The sequence below is a fragment of the Zea mays genome, chromosome 6 (assembly GCF_902167145.1).
Source record: "Zea mays cultivar B73 chromosome 6, Zm-B73-REFERENCE-NAM-5.0, whole genome shotgun sequence".
NCBI classification, from domain to species: domain Eukaryota; kingdom Viridiplantae; phylum Streptophyta; class Magnoliopsida; order Poales; family Poaceae; genus Zea; species Zea mays.
The window spans coordinates 111,464,910-111,471,056 of NC_050101.1; positions in this window are offsets into that span (position 1 = coordinate 111,464,910).

Below are 6,147 nucleotides of genomic sequence, written 5' to 3' on the forward strand. Positions count from 1 at the left end.
TTCATACAAGATATAATATTCAGGTTTGGGATACCGAATAACATTATAACTGACTTGGGATCCAATTTCACTAGCTCTGAATTCTTTGATTTCTGCGAACAAAGAAGCATCTAGATCAAATAAGCGTCAGTGGCACACCCAAGAGCCAACGGACAGGTAGAAAGGGCTAATGGAATGATACTGGAAGCAATCAGGAAGAAAGTCTTCGACAAGAATGAAAAGTTCGTGGGAAAGTGGATCAGAGAGTTGCCGATGTGGTTTGGAGCCAAAGAACTCAACCTAGTCGAGCTTTGCATGGAAATACTCCCTTCTTCATGGTCTATGGTTCAGAGGCAGTGCTACCTGCCGACCTCAGGTTTGGGGCACCAAGGCTGGTCTTCGAAAACATAGCCGAGGCAGAAGCTACCCGACTAGGATATTGATGTATTTGAAGAAGAGCGATTGAATACTGTAATTCAGTCAGCTAGATACCAGCAAACCCTGAGGCGCTATCATGACAAAGCTATCCGACATCGATCCTTCGTAGTAGGAGACTTGGTTCTTCGTCGAATTCTAACGGGGAAGGACGGCACAAATTGTCACCACTATGGGAAGGGCCATTCATGGTAGTAGAAGTCACTCGGCCCGGATCATATCGGCTCACTGTCACACCCGGATTTTAGGGGTCCAAAACCCGGGCGCGAACATAAACACTAGGTGTGCTGGGACCAAGTCTCACACATATGATGCATAGTGGCACAGGATCGAATGTCACATCTTTACTATATAACAGGAGTTCTGTACAAGAATAATTAAATAATTACATCATATGAGGAAACGATCTAGCAACCCAAAGTTGACTGGGAGACGACGGCCTAGACCTCTCACGAACACATCACAGCATCCTCCATGCGCCTCATCCTGCGGTACCTGTTCTTGACCTGTGTGGGGGGGGGGTGTGAGATAGCAAGAGTGAGCTCACATACGTTCATCGCTCAACAAGTTGTGGGGAATAATGTGCATGAACTCGCCAAAGGTGGGAGCTCACGTGAAGTGTAAGGCTTACCAAAGAGGATGGTTAGAGCTGAGCATTGCTTTTAAAGTTGGTCAAAATTTTATTAGCAATTACTAAGTATAAGTAAATACCAACCCAATTAAGTAGTAGAACAGAAGTAACAACATCACCTGCGATGCAATGCATATGACAAATTGAATTTAAGTTCCATAAATTAATCATGTGAGGGTCCGAGCTGCTCATGACCGTGAGCACGGCTAGTATACCAGTTTTACACTCTGCAGAGGTTGCGCATCTTTACCCACAAGTCATGTTACCCATCTGCCAAGGGATCGCGACTTCCCATACACCTCTACCGAGGAGGCGAGGCAGGGTAACACTACGAGGCCTTTACAAAGTTCCACTAGCTTCAGAAAACCCGCTACAGTTTATAGGAAGCTCCAATGCAGGAATCCCTTGCAGGACCGCCATCACAGCAAAATCCTCCCGAGGGCCTCTCTACACTGACCACTCCCCTACTGCCCTTGCCCCTTTCGGGTAAGGTAGTCCTCCACTAGCTTTCCTAATTAATCAGCCAAGGGCGTCCCATTATACCCTTGTGGTAGCACTGTTTTCCCGGGTGGTCGCTCCATGTTCCAATTAACATAATGATCTTATCATGAACGATAAATAACAACGGATAACAAAAGTATAATCATGAGTAATGTATCTTCATACCCAAAACCACATAGAGCACTAGCAAGTACTACCCAAAAAGTTCAGTGGTAACAAGGTATAAAGATAATCAAACTAGGGTAACCTATTGGGTCCCATCAAAATTAACCTATGCAGATCATTATGATTAATCAGAACATGGCTGGGTAAAAAGAAGTGATCAAGGGCACAACTTGCCTGGGACTTGAGATTCCAGGTACCAGGATGATCTTCAGATTCTCATAACCTCACTGCTAGTCGTAGCAATACAAGCAAACATGGTATAGACAAAATTAACATCACACCAAACATAAGAACAAACTGCATATTAATAATCTACGCGTTGCGACGAGATCGTAGATTCGAGAATGGCTAAATCAGAGTTACGGTTAAGAAGTTATGGTTTTCCGAAGATCTACGTGGTTAAATATAGAATAGACTAAGTGCAACATTTTAACCTATATTTTATGACAAAACAAAGTTACCAGATGATAATAAATATTATTGTGAGATTAATGCAACTAGAATGGATCAAAACGGAGTTACGGTTATTGGGTTACGAATTTCTGAAGTTATTTAGCACCTAGAATAGATTAATTCAAATGAACAATTTTAATTCAAGTTTCATGGCTAAACAAAGGTACTAGGTGATAAACAATATTAATACAAAATTATTGCAACTGGAATGACTCAATTTGGAGTTAAAATGAATTAACTATGAATTATACAAGTTTATGGAATTATTTTCATACTAAAAACCTATTTCATTATTAATTCCTGAATATCCTAAGTGTTCTGGACTGGGCACCAAATAATACAAAACTCGGGGTCCAATCTGTAACAATTCCCTAGACTCAGACTAAACCAGGGAAGGACTGCGGGTTGATACTGAGGAAACAAAGGGGCTCTTATGCATAAAGGCTCGGCGAAGGGGTACGCTAGGATCCGAGCCGTCCGATCAAACGCTAACGGATCAGATTAGAATCCCAATCCCACAAGTCGTTACACGCCCATAGCCAATGGATCACGATCCCACGGTCCCTGATCCATCCTGAGACGGGACACCGGGCTCTGATCACAGCCGTAGCTTCATAGATCCACGCTCCAGATCTAATGCGGCGAAGGGTTATCTTAGCGTTGAATCCTAGCCAATCGTCACACATCTAACGACCGAGAGCTTGTCTTCTTCACCCAAACACCCGGGCGGCGGAGTAAAGACGGTGCGGCGGCACAAGTAAGGGCGTAGTGGCGCCATGGGCATGGTTTTCGATCTGGTGGCCCGAGGCCCTAATCCAAACACCGAGACCTAAAAAAAATGAAGATGGGGAGGAGTCGATTGCGATAGCGCTGTCTTACCAGTGAATAATCGATGCCCTGGTGGACGGTGGTTTGGGCGGCGGTCTGGACATCCCGACAAGAAATTCCCCACTACCAGCTAGCAGTTGTCAACGTCGTTGATCCTCAAACGCCATACTGGCACGCGTGAACATCCCAGGGCAATCCATACCCCATGGGAATGGCGCGGAGGAGGTGGTCATCGTCAACGCATGGTTCGGCGGCGGGCGCAGTGCTCCAATGAGCCATTGCGACGACAGCTAGCCACCACACCGCATGGGGATGCTATGAGACTGGTCGACATACCCCGACCATCATCCCCGAGCTCCCGGTGAACACACAATGGCAGCAAGCGCGAGGATTAGCCATGGCGCCGTTTATCACCTCTGTTCCGATCTCAACGCAAGTGTTCTTCTGGTTGCTCAACGGGGAGAGGCCTGGGTCATATAGCCACCCGCGAAGCTGAATCCCAACAACCCCGCGAAAATAGCACTAATCCCCGGTCGATTTCCCCCCGGGATTTGTGGAGCTTCGGTTCAGCGCTCGCAACGGAGGAGAAGATATTGCAGGCGTTGAGGATAGGAGACATGGCTGACGATCTGGGTCCACCGTCATTGACACATGCGGCAAAAGCGTGCTTGTGGCGCCAGTTGGGCCGCGCGGCTTGGGTGGAGCAGGGTGGTGATTGGGCCGGCCAGGGATTCGGCCCAAGCATGGTTAGGAGCTCTTTTTTCCCCTATTTTCTTGTTTTATTTCCAAATTCAATTTGATTCCAGCTTCAAATTTAATTTCTGTTTGAACGTAAACATTCCAAATATCCAATAAAAATCCTAAGATGAAGTTAATGCCTATTATATATATATATATATATATATATATATTCATTTTTATAGTGTATATTCTTTTTCTTTTCTTTTCTATTTTCCATTCCTACTTTCCAAACTTAATCTTGTTTTCACAATTTTGAGTACAAATAGAGAAATACAAGAACCTCAGTGTTAGATGCCTATTTCTGTATTTATTTATTTGTTATTTGACTACTTTAATTCCTATTAATTGAATATGCACAAAGAAATAAAACCTAATAAATCTCCAAAGGTTCCACAACTCCAAAACACTTTTATATCCATATATGCATTTATTTTTTCTATTATACCAATTTTAGGGCTTTACACTCACTCAAATGGATGGCATGGAAATAGGGAATTTATAGAACATAGAGCATCTCAGGAAGTTTTACCCTTAGCTAGATTTCAAAAGCTATCGGGGCAGCATTGTATTCTGTAATCGGAAACTACATCGTCAATAAAAAGATTTCATTCTCAAGGGCACTCCAACCATTTATTATCAATTTGCACGCTTACTCGACTTAGGGTGACCACTATACCCTACTAACGGTGCAACATGCTCACGCATACTCGACTTAGGGTGACCACTATACCCTAGTAACGGAGCAGTCAGCTTAAGTCGACAGTGACTTAAGATGGTGCAACATGCTCACGCTTACTCGACTTAGGGTGACCACTATACCCTACTAACGGAGCAATCGGCTTAAGTCGGCAATGACTTAAGACGGTGCAACATGCTCACGCTTACTCGACTTAGGGTGACCACTATATCCTACTAACGGAGCAATCGGCTTAAGTCGGCAATGACTTGAGATGGTGCAACATGCTCACGCTTACTCGACTTAGGGTGACCACTATACCCTACTAACGGAGCAATCAGCTTAAGTCGGTAGTGACTTAAGACGGTGCAACATGCTCTTACTCGACTTAGGGTGACCACTATACCCTACTAATGGAGCAATCGCCTTAAGTCGACGGTGACTTAAGACGGTGCAACATGCTCACGCTTACTCGACTTAGGGTGACCACTATACCCTACTAACTGAGCAGTCGGCTTAAGTCGGCAGTGACTTAAGACGATGCAATATGCTCACGCCTACCCGACCTAATATAACATGCTTACGATCACTCATCTTAGGGCGATCTCTATGCCTCATCAGCCAATCAATTAGCATAAAATAGGAAGAAGCTTCAAAACCAGCACACTGCATTTACTTTTGCTATCATAACAATTGTTGAATACCAACAACAGAAAACAAAAATAGCATTCAGTTCTAACCGAGCATTCGGGCACATTGATCGCACACACATATAGTTCATGAATGTATTCAGTATTTCTACTTGGCAATGTCTTTCTCAGGAGCAACCAAAGAAGAAGGGCGACTCGAGGAGTCAGGAGCAGCTTTGACATCAGCAACTATATCATTAGGAACGACTACGCCCGGCCTTCTCATCAAAATCCGCCACGCGCGAATGGCTTTATCCATAGCCTTGTCGCGTTGAGCCTTCAGAATGGTGGAATTGTCTTCTGTAACCTGGGTAGCCAGTCGAGCGGCTTCTAGCTCCTAGACAACTGATCTCTTGGAGGCGCGGAGATCCTTGATGATGGAGTCCTTGCTCTACACCAATTTTCTGAGGCGCAGGATCTCATCCTGGGATACTTGCAGCTCATGACGGTGATGATCCAGATCGGCCATGGTAAAATGGTGGCTCCTCTCCAAGATGGTCAGAGAATTGCTGGCATCACGATACTACCTATCAAGGTTATCGCGAGAAGCCACAAGTACCCGTTTCTCCTCCTACAGACAAGAATCAGCTCTCAAGTATCCAGTAAGCAATAAAGTCACAGCAGAGAAAGTCAAGTAAACTTACCTCGTTAGTCGCCTTTTCAGAGTCAAGATGAGCACTAAGAGAGGAATTCAAATAATTGGCATCATCTAAAGAGGTAGAAACCCGAGCCAGGTCGATCTGACCTTGGGAATACTTCTCCTCAAGCTCAGAGTACCGCCGAGTTGAGTCGGCTTGATACTGAAGATGTTTCTCCTCGAATTCAGAGTACCGCTGGGTCATATCTAACAAGAAACAGTGGAAGAAGGATACAAAGTTAAAATAGACTAATCAATCAGCCAAGAAAGAAACAAAGACACTAACCAGCATTTGACACTTTCAAATCAGATATCTGCTTCTAAAGCAGCAACGGGTTCCACTGCGTCAGAGACAGAGCGCCTTCCGGGATAGAGGCACCATGTGATTGTGATACCCAATTTTCTGAAAAGA